The 17,477-nt window shown below is 40.2% G+C and overlaps 1 protein-coding gene across 2 annotated transcripts in view; it reads left to right on the top strand.

The window, feature by feature from the left end:
- Positions 1–17,477, top strand: part of JAKMIP2 (janus kinase and microtubule interacting protein 2) — a 106,568-nt gene that overhangs the window by 9,199 nt on the left and 79,892 nt on the right. The window lies entirely within an intron of this gene.

The raw sequence follows: 17,477 nt of genomic DNA, 5'->3' as shown, positions 1-17,477 counted from the left end.
GCTGGAGCCTGGGGACCTTAAAATTATCCCTGAGTCCCGGGGCTCCCAGCCGCCTCTGCAGCTGGTAGCTCTGGGGGTGATTTAAAGGCCCCAGGGCTCCCAGCTGCAGCCGGAGCCCTGGGGCCTTTAAATCTTGATTTAAAGGGCCCAGGTATTTAAAGGCCCCGCCTCTTCTTGTTGAGGCCATGCCTCTTCCGGTTGAGGCCACGCCCTCCCTGCTCAGGACTTCGGAGTACCGGTAAATCCTTTAAATTACTTTCACCTCTGGTGTAACTCCATCCATATGCCTGGTTTACACTGGGTTGAGAGCAGAGTCAGGCCTAAAGATTCGGATAAAAATATGCTGAATCAAACTCCACAAATGGTGGACAAGCTTTTCTGGTAGTATTAAGGTAAGGTAAAAACTACTCATGTGAGCAAAGGTTGCAGAATTGGGCCTCACATGTGAGAAAGAAGGGGTAAAGCCACTATGATGCTGAGTAATAAGAATGCATAAATAAAATTACAAGACAGTAAAATAAATAATTTAACGTCAGGCTACAATTGAATGCTTTGTGCACAGAACATATTGGATCCACGTTCCGAAGTAGTACTGTTGGTATTAATTAGCACTAAGCAATAATATTGGGATACAAGACTCCTTGGTTCCATCCCTACTTTGCCACTGATTTGCTAAAATTCACTGAACCACTTTTCTTTAAAATGGATATAATATTACTTCCCAGATTCTTCTCTGTAAGTCTTAACTATTATTTCTAAAATCCTTAGAGGTCCTAGGATCACAGGTGTTAGGTAGAAATTATTATTATAATAATATCTTTATTTTATTATTGTTATGCATGTATTTGTTTTAGAGTGATGAGGGCCATATAAGAACCTAGACTGATAGCAGGCAATTAGCTTCCTATTATTTCTCTGATCCAGGAACATATTTTTTGTTCCTAGGTTACCACACTTTTGTGTCATTCATAGACAAGTCACTCATTTTATATTTGAACTGCTGTTGTATTGATGTTTTCTGCCTCTGGCATTGATCAGAGACAAACTGAATTGTTATTTTTGCATGATCCACCAGTAAAATTTGCCATATTTTTCATGATTCCTTTTTTAGTAGGAGAAAATATATAATTCCACTAAATAACAAAAGCCTCAGTGTCAGTTTATTTTTATTAGTCTGGAACTAATTTTACACATATATAGGAACAGCTAAATTTGCAGACAGTGTTCAGCAATTTATAGCTAAAACAGTGATTGCATTAATTAATTAAGCTGTAAAACTTTAACTGTACAATTTCATTTAAAAGAATAGCTAATAAGCACTTCACTGGTGCAATTGAATAGTAAGTAGACACCCGTCCAGTTTCACTGGCTAGCTTTACTGACCCAGTGACATTCATGCCATATTCACAGGCTTCTCTGTGAGCAGTTCCCTTTTGAACGGCTTCATATATTTTTTGTAGGTCACAGCATGACCTACATGTTACCTCTGTTTTGGAATATATGGTCAGCATCTGTGATCTGTGTGGTGGCCTGTATTGCTACAGGGAACTCAATGAGGGTGTAAATAGCTTCTTTGGATATTGGTATAGATTGATGTACATAAGCTTTGCTCCTATTTAAATTCTTCTGTACATATGTGGGAGACGGGAAAGGGAGTTCTTGCTTCTGATGCAGCTAGTAAGAAAAAATACATTATGGGCACATGCAAACTTTGTCTTGACTGCTTTTTAAAATCTGATTTTAGATGCTTTGTCATTACATGTTTGGACCAGTTTCTCAGTGGGAGTAAATAAGTGTTGTTCCATAGCTATGCTGACTTATGCCAACTGAGCATTTGACTGGTAATCTGTTTATAAGCTGTTCTTGATGACTAATACACATCATATATTGTTATTATCTACATGTCTTTACCTATTTTGTAAATAACACCACATGCTATTAAGGATAAATGATTTGTAAAACCACTTCATGTACCACTTTATATTATTTATTTGTTGACATCCAAATTGTGCTGTTCTTACTCACCAGATCAGTGCAATTGAGAGTAAAGGTGGCATAATATGGTTCTGGATTTTTCTCTGGTTGGACAATGAAATTGTACAAGTCCCTTAGTTGAGTAAAGACTCCCTACTATCAAATATTTGGTGGAAGTCTTTTTCTGAGAGCTGTCTGTTGGGTGTTTGTTATTTAATTGTTTTGGGAATACTTTTTTCAAAGAAATGAGTAAAAATCACAGCAATTCAAGAACAGGAAAAAAGACCAATCCAATAAATAATGTGTTCACAACAAATAAATTGACCGTTTCTAGTGAATCTGTTCCTTACAGTGTTCACAATGCTTCTCTCAGGTTAGGGTATTCCTACTATAGCATATCTATCAAAATCAGATGTAGACAAAGTAAGAGTGTACATGCCCACTATTTACCAACAACAGGATTTGTTTGACTGAGACTCCTGTTATCTTGCTGAGAAAGAGGTAAGTGGCTTTTGCTCTCTCCCTGGGCAGGTGGCTCATTTCCTTCTCTAGACAAAAAGGACTGGGGATGGCTTCTCGGGGAATGGGTTGCCCTGAAGCAGAAACTGTAAGAGAAACCAAAAATGGGGAGAAGGCTTGAGCTGAACTTCAGTTCCGTTATCGTTTGTTTGTTTCTTCATTAATAAAGCCAAAACCCAGAAAGGGGTTAAGTCATTGACTTGGCAGTGTGTGTGTTTGCTTTAGAGCAGCCTGGGAAAGGCACCTGCTGACAGGCGCTATATGACATAGTAACTAATGACCATTGGGCCAGAGTGCATTCCGCAGAGGGGCCAGAAAATTCCATGATGTCACCTTTGTGGAGATTCCACTGCATCTTTTCATCAGGGATAGGGGACTTGTTTCCTCTTCCCCATGGATGAAACCAGGTGTTCCATACCACAGATCTACTGGATCCCTTTGGCTGTCCATACAGAATCCTCCACATTAGTTCTGGGCCGCCTTAGAATCTGACCCAGCTCTTGCTTGCCCTTGGAAACCCTATTTATGGGAATGCTACAGCATGGAGAAGCCTTTGCAGGAACATACTCTGGATGTATTAACTTCCCTACAGCCGTTCTGCTGAGTGCAGGGGTGTGGATAATGTACATCCCTACAGCCCTCTCCCCAGCCTACTCCTGGCTTTCCACCTCTCTCTATGTGAAGTGCTTTTTAGAGCCTAGGGATAGACAGAAGCATTGGATGCCCCTTTTCATGTGGGAAGGGGGAGATCCATGAGCAGAAAGTCCTTTTTGCATGGAACAGTGCTGTTGCTAGAGCTTGGCATGCATGAGAGAGATATGTGGAACCCTAATGTCAAGAACAGCCCAATTAAGTTCAAGTGTCTTCCCAAGTACAGTGTCTTGATAAACTAAGAATGCACCTTCAACAGTAGTTACATAAGACAGAGTGATTTCGAAGCCAGCACTTCTTCTCATTTGCAGTCTTCTTGAAACTAATTGCTGTATTTCTGTCAGGTTTCTGACATTCCAGATGGTGGCCCCCACATTTTCCAGGCCAGGGTGGTGTCAGACGGGTGACTGGAGTAATGTCTATCAGATCATCCAGTCCCATGGTAAAACCCATGGGAGAAGACAATAGAGGAGAAAATCACCCCAAAGATTCTCTTGAAGGGATCTCCTGCATTGCCCTATCATCAAGGTTGTCCATAAACTTGGTGGTCCCAGGAGATCCATAGGATGCCAGGGCCACATTCATGAGTGTTCTGTGCCTCCACCATGACTTTGCCCCCCACTAAACTCCCACCTTCCTGACAACACAGCTTCAGAGACTCCTCTGGTTTCTGCTGCCCCCAGGATCTCTGCTGGAGGCTACACACGGCGGATAATACAGTCAGCAGCTGTAATTTTTTTCTAACATATTTCCACAGGCCCAGAATGAGGGTGATGTGCATCCACCTGGTCCCACCCACACCCTGACCACTCCTCCTCCATCAGCCCAACCACCAGAAACAGGGAGTACCACATGAGAGAGTCCCCTTCCTGTCCTAATCCCGGCTGGACAAACTGGGCCTTGATTGGAGCATTTTAGAAAGACTAACCTAAAAAGTTTGCAAATATTCTCAAAAATTCTTTATAAAATAAACTAATCAATGTTTACTTGATGCCTGTGAATCAGCGAAGAAGGCAGATCAATAAACTCACGACATGATGGATTTGCTCTGCTGTAGCAGCACTGAGCTCTCTTGCTGGTTGGTTAGATTGGTCCCATTAACTCTACAGAACCTCATTGTGATGACTACACTTTTACTGTGTATTTTAGTTCTAATGAAATCGACTTATAGCACTGAGTAGAGCCAAGCAGGACTGTCATTTTTTTATTACAAAAAGCTGGAATATATTTTTTCTTTTGCGTTTTTGTTTCACAGCCATGGATAAGTTCCAGCCAACATCCTGTCTTGTCTGGGGTTAGCCTAACAATTATTCACATGCTTCTATAACACCTTTCAGTCAAAGAGGCTGAAAAACAAGATGTGGTTCAACTATAAAAAGGGACTCTGGGTCCAATCTTGCAAACCTTACCCATGAGAGTTAGATGAATAGATTCTAAGGCCAGAAGTGACCGCTGTGATCACCTAGGCTACTCTTCTGCATGACACAGGCCACAGAACTTCCCTGAAATCATTCCAGTTTGAACCAGAGCCTCTCTTTTAGGGGGAAAAAATCCAAACATGATTTCAAAATGGCCGGTGATGGAGAATCCACCACAAGACTTGGTAAATTGTTCCAATGAGGTCAATGGGACTGCTGACACAAACAAGGATTATGTATGTGAGAAAGAGATGCAGGGAAAGGGATTGCTTCCTAAGAGAAAATCCACTGTCCAAACCCACTGACCTCAACAGGGTTACACAACTGTGCATGAAGGCAGCATTTACCTTGATTATTTGTGATGATCCTTGATAAGGAAAGACACCAGCTTGGCTCTCAGAGCTTAGATTGGGTTTGCAGAGCTGGCAGTTAAAAAACCCACCCTCATTTGTAAGGTGACTACTTAACATGTAGTCAATGAAAGACAAAAAATCATGGAGCTTTACTATGCCACTGTTATAGTCACATTTCAGATTAGAACAGCACTTCAACCAAGCAAGCATCTAAATACTCTGTAAAGAGGAACATGTGCTTCTATTATACACGACACTACACTTTGGTAGTTTAGATTGAGTTGAAAGTCTGGCCCAATATGATTTCACACACGGAGTCTGGAAACTTTTTATTTCCTTTTTTGTAACCAAGTCACATTTCTATATGTTGAATGACTGTAGTCCACTTCTCAATGTATCTAATGCTACTGTAACTGCCAGGTGAGGGGAGGGACCTGTGTCCAACATGCCCTCTGAAAAGATGCAGATAACATTTTGGCTGCTGTTTTATCCCCAGAGAATACTAGAGTATTGGTTCAGCAGATCCTTACTGAGTTGCTTCTAGTAACAATAATGCTTCTGTCCTCTTTTGACAGTTTCCATGGAGCTAGAAGCAACTTGGAAATTTTGTGTTCAAATTTTAGTGCAGGAGTCAATGGTAATCTTGGCATGTGTAATAGGTCTGTGGCAGGGAATTTGTATTTGAAACTGTCTTCTTTAAACTGAGCCGTGAACTTAGTGAGAAATTAGACTACAGGAAGTTGTGAATTTGAAGGAACATTAAAGCATCTCAAGCACAGAAATGTTGCGATAATAATAATTAATAACCTGAACCTGATGCTAATTAAGATTTTGCATATTAGGGTGAAAGGTTGTGAAGATATGTGTACTGAAGATCTGTATTTCTGCATTAGTTGAGTAAAATGTATGTGTCAAGGTTCCTCCCCCACTCTGAACTCTAGGGTACAGATGTGGGGACCTGCATGAAAAACCTCCTAAGCTTATCTTTACCAGCTTAGGTCAAAACTTCCCCAAGGTACAAAATATTACACCCGTTGTCCTTGGACTGGCCGCTACCACCACCAAACTAATACTGGTTACTGGGGAAGAGCTGTTTGGACACGTCCTTCCCCCCAAAATACTTCCCAAAACCTTGCACCCCACTTCCTGGACAAGGTTTGGTAAAAAGCCTCACCAATTTGCCTAGGTGACTACAGACCCAGACCCTTGGATCTTAAAAACAATGAACAATCCTCCCAACACTTGCACCCCCCCTTTCCTGGGAAATGTTGGATAAAAAGCCCCACCAATTTGCATAGGTGACCACAGACCCAAACCCTTGGATCTGAGAACAATGAAAAAGCATTCAGTTTTTTACAAGAAGACTTTTAATAAAAAATAGAAGTAAATAGAAATAAAGAAATCCCCCCTGTAAAATCAGGATGGTAGATATCTTACAGGGTAATTAGATTCAAAAACATGGAGAACCCCTCTAGGCAAAACCTTAAGTTACAAAAAAGATACATAGACAGAAATAGTTATTCTATTCAGCACAATTCTTTTCTCAGCCATTTAAAGAAATCATAATCTAACACATACCTAGCTAGATTACTTACTAAAAGTTCTAAGATTCCATTCCTGTTCTGTCCCTGGCAAAAGCAGCATACAGACAGACACAGACCCTTTGTTTCTCTCCCTCCTCCCAGCTTTTGAAAGTATCTTGTCTCCTCATTGGTCATTTTGGTCAGGTGCCAGCGAGGTTACCTTTAGCTTCTTAACCCTTTACAGGTGAGAGGAGCTTTCCCCTGGCCAGGAGGGATTTCAAAGGGGTTTACCCTTCCCTTTATATTTATGACAGTATGTAACCTGTAAACTCATGAATTTGCCCGGTTCTGGGTATAATCTCCTTTTAATTCCCTGTCAAAATCAAAATGCAGAACAGATTTGCCAAAATGCTTGCAGACCTTTAGAGTGACAATGGGCTGATTCTGGGGTGACCTTGGGGGACTGATTTATGGCTTCCCGCTGAAATTATAAAAGATCATGGCTTTATTAATTATATCCATTAATCGCTTTATCGCACCTTACGGTGGAAGATCAGTGCCAAACCAGTTAATAGTTCTTTGTCGCAATGTTCTGACAGGCTAAAGGCACCATTAAAGACAAACATTATAAGGCAGAGCACATGTGCAGTGGGGTGTAGCACCTAGAGGTTGAACGCAAATCCAGGTGAGATTTGGTAGTTTAGATTGAGTTTTGCTTTGGGTTGTGGGTTCATTCAAACCTGACAATCAAATTTAACACTTCTGCCCTTCAGTTTTCCAGAGTTCCAGATAGAACCCCATTGTCTTCATGATATATTTGCATTTGCGGCATTGGTTCCAAAAAGAACCTTTCTGTTACTAGTGGAATATTACACGCTGGGGAGATGTTTATTTTATATACATAGTACTTAGAGCCCAAATGAATATATAACCATAAATCTGAGGTGGGGATTTATATAATGTGTAGGGTCAAATTCGTTGATGGTGTAGATTCAGGTAGCACCCCTGACTTCAATAGAGCTGCACAATTGTGCCAGCAGAGAATTTGGCCCATAAAATGTTTAAATTTTAATATTTTTCAACTTATAAAATGATGCACCTTATACCAATGGCTGTAACTGCAGAAGCTTAGACGTTAACATTTGCAAAGGTGACAAGTGGGTTTATCAAGGATTAACAGCATTTGCAGCATGGAATGTTTAATTTCAGGCCAAATCCTGCAGACATGGGGGACAACTCGTGCTGAATGTCCTCAGAGTTTTGCCCGAATAAAGTCTCCAGAAGCAAGCATTTAGTTGCTTGGTGTGACACAGAGATGAGCCTGAACTGCTAAATTTGGATTCTGGACCTGGAATCAAACTTTCCCAAAGATCAGGATGGTGGAGCAGCTTGAATCTGGGAATTTTGGTTTGGATCATTATAAAGTCTGGCACTATTTGGACCCAGGGTTTTGTTTCAGGCATATCTTTTATGGGAGGGTTGCCCAAGCTGAACCATGAAAGAACAGCACAATAGAAAGGTTGGTAGGTGGAGTTCTGGGTTAGCGTGTTAGTCATTAGCCTGACAGGAGTTTAAATGCTGGCTCAAGTCCCAAAGGAAAATGAATTTGGTCTCATTACAGTCCCCATTTGTTCGCATTACAAAAAACCACCTCACAATAGTATGAATGTCAATCTGTCCTCCAAAGAGGCCCAGGATTGAAACAACAGGAGGTACAGACTGGGACTGAAGTAATTTGGAAAAGCTGTGTCTGAGGAATCGTGCACAGAGCCTGCCTCCACTATACCTGGCTCATGTCAGTGCCTCCTTTCAGAAGCAGGAAATTAAAATATTACTGAACTAGATCCTGCTTCTACTGAGCTCAGATGGAGTGAAGCCCCATTTATATGGAAGAAAAATAAAACGCCCCTCCCCAGTTTTTAATTACAATCCAGTTATAGTGCACTTGTTCAGTGAAAATAAAACAAGAAGGTTCCACTGTAATAGACTATAGATCAACAAGCATCAGAAATACTTATCTAATTGCCTGTCTAACTTAAGAATTTCTAATGCATTCATCACCAGAGTGGTTAAGGTGCTGAATTACCCTAAGCAATACTCCTCCTGGAAGTTTGTACCTTTTGCAGGATTAATCAGCAAATGGAGTTACAGTTTCATGTGTACAGTATTTTGTGTATCTAGAAATAATTTTCTGCTTCTGAAATATTAGGACTGGCTAATTCCAAATCTGTGTAGATTTACCATTGTGTTACACAGGAAAATACAACAGCAAAAATTAGCAGTGCACCATTGATCTAATTTCCATTAGGAAATACTTTCACTTTGATTTTCCCGCTAACATCCTTTTTTCCAGTGCAGAAACAGAAGAAAAGCTTAAACCTTTAATGGAAAAAAAATATAGTCACCAAGTGTTTAATGAGAACATCGAGTCTTTGGTGCCCACTGCTTGCATTTCTGCTCTATTGTCCCTTGGTTCAGACATCAGTGCAATTACTGAGCTGTTCTCTCCCATTCCCCTGCCCTTCTTTGCTTTGTTACCTTCTCACATAGAAACTTTAGAAGGAGGAAGAATTAAAACAAATTATTTTCCTTAAAATGTTGAGTGCCTTCAAATATACTTATCAGGAAAGAATATGCACATCATGCAGAATTGTATTGTGTCATGTTATATCTTTCACTGTTGAAGAAAAGGATTAATACCTTCAGTGAGTTAATACCCTTTAAATACTCTGGAGTAGGGACTGACAATCATGCTGAACTGTGAGATGTGTTTTCTGCTGTTGATATTATATTCCTTCACACAGAAGAACTGAAACTGGCCTCCTCCTCAATAAATCCTCTGACTCCATCAGAATCTATTTTTCCCCCCTTAGGCCTCACAGTATCAAGCACATTGGTTTAAAAAACTAGTAAGATCATGTACACATTACCCTTGTCCATCACTGGAAGGAGAAAATCAGTATTTGCATAAACATCGCACAATCCCATACCAGCCCGAACCTGGAGAAATCTCTGGAATCCAAATGTAGCAAGGCCACCTCAATAACTTTCCCTGAAAACAGGACATTCAAGATAGGACAGTCATCACTGGCAAGGCTGAGCATGACCCTGAGCATTTTTGAGCAGTATTTGCTGTTTGCCATCATGATGTAAGGCACAACAGTCCATGTTATTAAATGAGCCCAGCATCCTCCAGCTCATTTTGATTATCAACAAAGGATGATGTACATCTTACAGGTGGCTGGGTCAAGTGCGACTCAAAACCTCAGGAAGCAAAAGTGGGGAAGATTAGTCAACATACCTGCCATTTCCTCCTTTTAGCTCTGACAGTGTTCCTAGGGAATTGACACGTTCAGCCCAAATCTAAGAAATATGTTAATGTGTCTTCACAACAAAATCCACTCAACTTTGTTCGGGTCCTGTGTTTCCTTGAGCCCACATGATGCCATCTGGCATTCACTGTGACTTTTACCCAACCATAAGACCCTGCCAAAGAAAACTAGATCCAAAATCTAAATAGCAGGAATTTAGAATAGAACTGGTTGGAAATTTTCAGATGGGAATTTTCAGCAGGAAAATAGAGATTTCAGAAATTTAAACATTTGGTGGGTATGTACTGATAAGTCAAAATTTTGATGAAAATATCATCAAAGTGTTCTGTTCTGATAAGGTCAAAGTGCTTCATTTAGACTCTAGTGTTATGACTTTTAATATATTATATTTTATATTAGCCAAAATGCTAAAGTCAAAATGAAGTGCTTCACCCTTATCAAAAATGAAACCTTTGGTTAAGTACATTTTAATATATAGGAAACAAAAATCTGGGGAAATTTCTTTTTTGTGTTCTGATTTGGGACCAAAAACGAAATTTCAAAATGTAGGCATTTCCTATAGAATGGAAATTCTGTTTTGACTAGCTCTAATTTTGAGGCCCCTGAGCAACATTCATTATAAAGGTTTATTTTTGCAAACAGTGTTTTCAAAAGCTCAGTTTAAGAAAAGGCCTTAACAAAGAACACTAACATCAGCCTGTGAAAGAGGGCGAAAAGGGGGAAGGGTTGGTCTCTCAGTATTAGTCATCTGGTGAACACATGATGTTGACCAGAAGTGCATACTTATGGGGTCAGACCCAGTGGTGTCACAGTATTGGGGCCAATACTAAGGGTAGGTGCTGTACTCTTAAAGGCTGAGAAAGTAATACCTTGAATTTACATAACCTTATCTGAGGATCTCACCTCATCTTACAAAGGAAGGTACTATAATATTTTCCCTGTTACAGTGGGGACACAGAGAAGTGGCCCAAGCACACACAGTGAGCCATTGGCAGAGTTGAGAATAGAATACAAGTCTATTGATTGCCAGCCTCTTTGCTCTTACTACTAGAGATGTTACCAAATGTTAAACTGCAGTGCTTTTTGCTCCCTCTCTGATAACCATACATATGGAAGTGAATTTACTTTTAACATATAGCGTAATGCGTCCTTGTTTCCTAGCCCAACCTTTCTATGCCCAAATCTAGCCTGAGTCATTACTGAGCACATGGTGGCCTCTCTTTAGTATTGTAGTCACTGCACTGCCAGCATCAGGATGGCTTTAATCCAAAAGGCACTATCATATATAAAAGAGCATGTGGTTCTTTTTTCTGTTTCATGTTTAGAGACGCAAAAAGCCACAAAGGCAACTAACCTTCTCGTCTTCTCTCGGGCAACTGGGTGCACTTTCTGGTCAACAAGACCATTTCTCTTGTGTTCTTCTGTGAACAAGCAGCTCTCTCGGAGACACCAGTGAAAGGGCATTTATTTGCTGTCAAGTCATTTATTCATTATGTGCATGTCTGAGACACATTAATGACTGCGAGATATGCCAAGGAAGAGCAGTTAATGGCCAGTGGAGCGATTTATTTTTGTTCTGTGTGTGTGCAGATGTGTTTTTAAAACACCACATGCCACTGAGAGCCCTGGGTGCAGGATACATGCTCGTCAAAAGGGCCATATATTTTCTTTTGAGTCTGAAGAGAAGGAGACATGAAGAAGGTATTTACTGGCAAACTGAGTCCAGTTATCCATTTCATGTCTGTGGGAGAGCTACATATAAGCTGTCCAACAAGAGTGCTTTGTTGGCTAACCTAGACAGTTTTTTCCCACTAAAAGGCATTTTTATAGTTTCAGGTGAAGGTTGTAGCCATTTAAATGGAGCCCAACAAAGGGACAATCACTAGCCAATCCGAGCCATTCACATTGGGTGTATATATATGATTCAAAAAAAGAAAAATCTATAGCCCCTGATTACCACCAATCCCTCCCCCTCCTCTGATGTCCCCGTGCACAGGAGAAAGACAAGAATGTCAAGCAATGGCCATTCTAAACACTGAACTTGTAAAGAGCTGCCACAAATGGCCTAGGAAGTGTCGGGCAGACCAAATCTTAAGAAAATGTAGGGCACAACCATCCAACGGCAAGTAAACAGAATGAATGGTCCAGTTTCCATCTTTTCCATCTCCATTACTTTTGACTGGGTGACAAAGTAGCAGTAATCCTGTTCAACAGAGTGTATGAAGAACGACCCAGCCAATGCCATGAAAACATCCAGAATAGTGAAGGGGGAACACAAAGGGTTAGGTGAACCTTTTTGAACCTAGTAAGAAAAAAATCACAACCTCCACTTCTATTTCTACCATCTCATCACTGTAGATCACTGATGGCATCTTAGCACCATATGTAGTGGGCCCCCAGAGATCCTAGCTGTTGCGTAGCTGCCCCGCTGCACAGTCTGAGGACCCACAGATCTCCATTTTGTCACAGATATTTTTAGTAAAAGTCAGGGACAGGTCACAGCTTCCGTACATTTTCTTTATTGCTGGAGACTGCTCCCTGACTTTTACTAAAAATATCTGTGACAAAATCTTAGCCTTATTTATGAATCATAGGTACCCTTTGTAAAATGGGAAGAGCAGCAGGCAAGCAAAGAATGTATGTGCTTGTTATTTCAGTATTAAAACTGAGAGGAAAAGATCAAAGGACAGCAAGGTCAAAATTACAACTATGTCTTCGTCACCTTCATAGCTGATGGAAGAATGGGAAAATGTATTTGTGAACCATCTATTTGACAACTCAAGGGGAAAATGTGTCAAATTATTCGCTGGATGCTATTCAAAAATCCATAGAACTGGCTGAAGAGTGGAAAATGTATTCATGATAATGTATTCAAAGAAAAATGCCAAATTAATTGTCTACATTATTTTGAATTAATAATTCAACCTTCTCTAGCCAATTTCAATGTTGTTGATTGTTGTATTTTATTTTTCATGAAGGGAACGTTTTGCTATGAGATTGGTTATGTATGTGTTAAACTGCCCTCTAGTGGGTGAAATCAGAACTGCTCAACTGTCTGTCACAATGCTCTTTACTGTGATCAGCTAATGAAAATTCCCCATTAGGACATAGTGTAGGGGACTGGGGAGCTTATCTTTGGCTCGAGAGTTCTACCCCTGCTGCTGCTGCCCTGAAGTTCTGAGTGGTCAAGCTGGACTGCATGGTGACAACTGTGAAATGCATATGGATTTGTAACATTTCACCAAAGGTTGAAGTTGATCCAGAAGCAGCTCAAATTGGTTAGGACTTTGGGATTAGATCCATGTCCTTGAAATAAGTGTCAGAAACAGAAGAGGCAGAAGGGGATGTCAAGAAGGTTCTAAACCTGACACTGGAACTAGCTGTGATATCATCTAAATCATGTAGAGGCATCAGGTAGGTCCTTCTTTTCACGTTAGTTCCAAATGCCATGACAGTATCAGATTTAAGGGAGTCACAGTTGTGGCTCACGAAAGCTCATGCTCAAATAAATTGGTTAGTCTCTAAGGTGCCACAAGTACTCCTTTTCTTTTTGCGAATACAGACTAACACGGCTGTTCCTCTGAAAACAGTTCAGCTACTGTCATTTTAGAAGAATACTTTTGTCTTTGTTTACATTTAAGTCAGTTGAATGAACACGTACAGGTAGCAACTCAATTTCACCAGATGTTACAGTCAGATGGCATGTTCCAATTCCTCTCTTTTTTGGTATAGTGAATTCTACAGCTACATTCTTGAAATAATAAATTTAAGCAGAAATGAACTGGTCAAAAATGAAAGCACCTGAACCAGGAATCTGTTAAGCCTCCTGGGCTTATTTGGGTCTCGTCAGTTGCATGGAGTGAAACATTGCTCATTGCCAGCAAACTAAAGAAATTTAACACACATTCGAAACAGAAGCAAAGCCAACAGTTAACATTTGCTAATGGTGTAGATGCTACTTGGTAAGTGCACATACTACCCACATTGTCTGGATAATAGAACTGAACTCGATTTTCAATCTAAATTCATGCAACCCCATCTTTAATTTTGTTTTCTACAAATTCTACCATCATTTATACCAAGTAACTCCATGGACTTCAGAAGAGAGACTCTGGTCTTATACTGGTGTAACTGAGATCAGAACCTGGACCTTAATAAGTTAATTAATACAGGGATCATGAAGGATTCCTCCTATATACAGTATTGTGTAATTGGGCCAGGTTTATTTTGAACTGGGCCTTTCCCTGAAGAATCAGGTATCATCTACTGCTAAGGACAGGACACTGACTTGACGGACCAAAATTACAACCCAGCTAGGATCTATGGTATCGCCTATTACAAGAGTAATGGCTTAAAACTAAAGATTGGGCTGACAATGGTCTTAACTACATGTTTTGATAACTGAATCTACAGACTAAATCCTCAGCTGTTGTGAACTGGTGTAGCTTCGTTGAAGTCTATTGATTTATACCAGCTGAGGAGCTGCCCATGCATCTTTAGAAATGTGCAAAGAATAAGTAGAGACTCCCTGGACCCATGGGGGAAAAATCCTACTTTTTGAGGGGTGCAGCATTAGATGATACCTCAGTGACTCAAATATCTCTTCAATGGCAAAAACACTACAAGAGCAGATATTTTGCCATGAAAAATAATATTCATCAGAGTGTCTTCTACTCATCTTTTCCCTACATGCCCCAGCTTTGTTTCTTCAACAGTATAGACCATTACTGGAACAATTCTGTGTGTGTCACTATCAGTCTTACATATTTGCACCCATATCGCAGAGTCAAACTGATGGGGAAAATATCACCTGAAGTTGTCTGTGACAGTCCTGAGACTGGTATCTGGGATCAGCATGAAACTTCACCATTGAATATGAGTTGGGTGCACAAGTAGCTTGAGACTTACTGTTGTTCAGTTCAGTGGACTATGCCTAGCCGTTAGCATTACCTGCATCCCACTTTTACCTGTGCTGGAAAGAAACTACCTTGCACACCTTGCTACATACCAAGGAAGGGTGGTCAGGCATAAGGTCTGAGAGGAACATTTCCCCGCAATAGTACTTAGCCTTCCTTTTCTAGTTACAGAGAGTAGCTCTGATCATGAGCAATACATGAGCCCTCCGAGTTCTATTATAAAATAATTGGTATTGTTATTTTCAGGGAGCAGTGAGATAATCAATGATAATTATTTGCCACACTGAAATGCAAAAATGTTCTATTTATTGAGCAATGTTTAAAACAAAGTACTTGAGATATCTTCATGTGATCTGTGTAGGATGAGTCCTTGAAAGCCAGGGACTCATCCCATATGGATGTTATTCTCTCTGTTTGTAAGAGTTTACCCTGGTGTCTTTTGAGAATACAACGACTTTGTAGCATTCTGTTACTGCTTGTGAGCGACCTTCCACTTGAGAGGTGGTTGCTGGAGCTTCTGAAGGACTTTGATATGTCTTCTAAAATCAAACTACTACCCGAGTGTTCAGGTAACTATCCAAAATCATGCAACATATTGCTGAATACAATATCTATGTTGAATACTATACACATATATACACACACCCCTTTATTTAAATGTAAACACTTTATAAATGTCAAGATGATTTATCATCATTGTCGTAAATACATTTACAATGATTAACTCAAATGGATGAACAGAGCCCCCAGCATAGGATGTATGGCAAAGGTCAGGTCTCAAATGGAGGGAAGTCCACAAAATTTCCTTCTAAGCTGATGACATCTCAGTAGAGTAATATATATATACAGGGGTGAGATTTTTTAGCTGTCTGTCCTCTGCCGTAGGATACTTTAGTATTGTACCTTAGTGGGTCACAGAGTCAAGACACAATTGTAGTCCTTTCATATGATCTTGAATTCACAGTCCTTCTGTATTTTCTCTGGTCTGATTTCCAATATCTTGTAATCCAAACCATGCCTCCATTTTGGCAGCATTCATAAGCACCTCTACAGTGTCTGTCATTAGATAAGATCTGGATAGGTGCTGGTCTGCCCTGGGCATTTTCTCTTGGTTGGGATCAGTTTAATGACAGTGGAGTTGATGCATTGGCTTTTTTATTTATTTTTTTTCTCATCGCCTGCCCTTTCCATTGCCTGCAAGGATAATGTGCTATTAAAATACAAAGGCTAGAAGAAAAATAGCGAGGGCAGAAACCGATTTCACACCTGGTTAATACTGGAGCAATTCCCGATGATTCACCAATGTAAGTGAGATTACAAATCAGCCCTAAACTGCAAAAACTGGATTATTGCTTGTTTGTTTAATCTGGATTTCAACAGAATTAATTTACTGAAAACCTACTGAGAACGGTTTTCAAAGCATATTGGTTGGCGATTCCTTGTATAAAACTGTGTTATAAACTGAAGGTTGCATGAATCTTTAGTGCTTGTGATTAACTGCATGGAATGTGCTTTTAAGCGCCTTTTGCAACACGAGTAAGAAATCATTAAACAACTAGGAAGGAACGATTTTGGGGGTTCACTTTAAATGCAGTGCCATGTTCCAGCTGCAGAGAATGCCGTCTGTGTTACAGAATGTAGAGATTGGTGCCGTTATTTGTGTTCCACAAATACATGTATGTCACAGACACAAGCAGAATCAATGGGAGATAGGTGCCTAAATATCTTTGAGGATCTGAGAGTTGGGCATTTTACTATAGTGGTGTCCAGCAAATGTGTATATGGCCACATCCTGTTCTCCTCGTTCCTGAAAAACTCAGGAGTTCTGCCTGATTCAGGACTGCAGGAGTCTTCTGTTTATATTTCACTTCTCTAATGCCATCTCTCCAACGAGCCTTCTTAGCTCAGACCCCAAGTTCCTTTCCTATCTGAACCTGAGGAAGAATTTGTATTTTGGGAGAAGAATAAGCAGTCCAGATTTGGATCTCTCCATTTTCTTCATAACCTGGGATTCAGTAGAGAAATTATGACTAGAATTAGCAAATTAGTCTTCCCCAGGTTGGTGCAGTAAGCAACACTGTATATTCACTTAGTCTAGGAGAAAGACTGTTCCCACACAACCCACCCCTGCCCCCACTGAAGTCAATGGCAACATTTCCATGCACCAGTAAATGTACAGAATCAAGTGCCTAATCTAAAAGGTTCAAGTTGCCTCATGACATTTCCGGTGGAGATTTTAAACCACCCTTTGACAGCCCAGTGAGCAACTATTAGACTGGACAAATCTATAGCAGAGAAGGAAAGTTGAACCCTTCATTTTTACAATGGGTTAGTGCCAGGTTATTTTGCCCCGCTTTTTCTATGACTTTGATATACTGGGAATCTTTCATGTTCAGTGGCCTTCAAACTAGGCAGCCATTGCATAATTAAGGACACCTTTTCTGCCTGTTTTAGAAAGAGTGCTTTACATCTTTCCCCCGTAATGAGGCCTGCAGGGAGATAAATTCAAGACAGATTAAATGACTGTATGATGGGTCCAGTAGAGACTAATGCTTTATCCTTTACAAATACAATTAATGTGCATTTCAGCAATCTTATAAATGGATTGGGAGTTTCTGGGGCTAACAGGGGGATCCCTCTTTCCATCATCTCTGAATGTTCTTATCTGGATCAATTAAACTGCTTTACTAATATACATTTTGGGCAGGTTTTAAGATCTTTGTGGCATGGACCTTATCTTTCTATTTGCTCTGACGTACACACCTAGGAAGATATATAAATCAATTATTAT

Source organism: Caretta caretta, chromosome 8, assembly GCF_965140235.1.
Source record: "Caretta caretta isolate rCarCar2 chromosome 8, rCarCar1.hap1, whole genome shotgun sequence".
NCBI lineage: Eukaryota > Metazoa > Chordata > Testudines > Cheloniidae > Caretta > Caretta caretta.
This window is presented reverse-complemented; position numbering and strand designations above follow the sequence as displayed.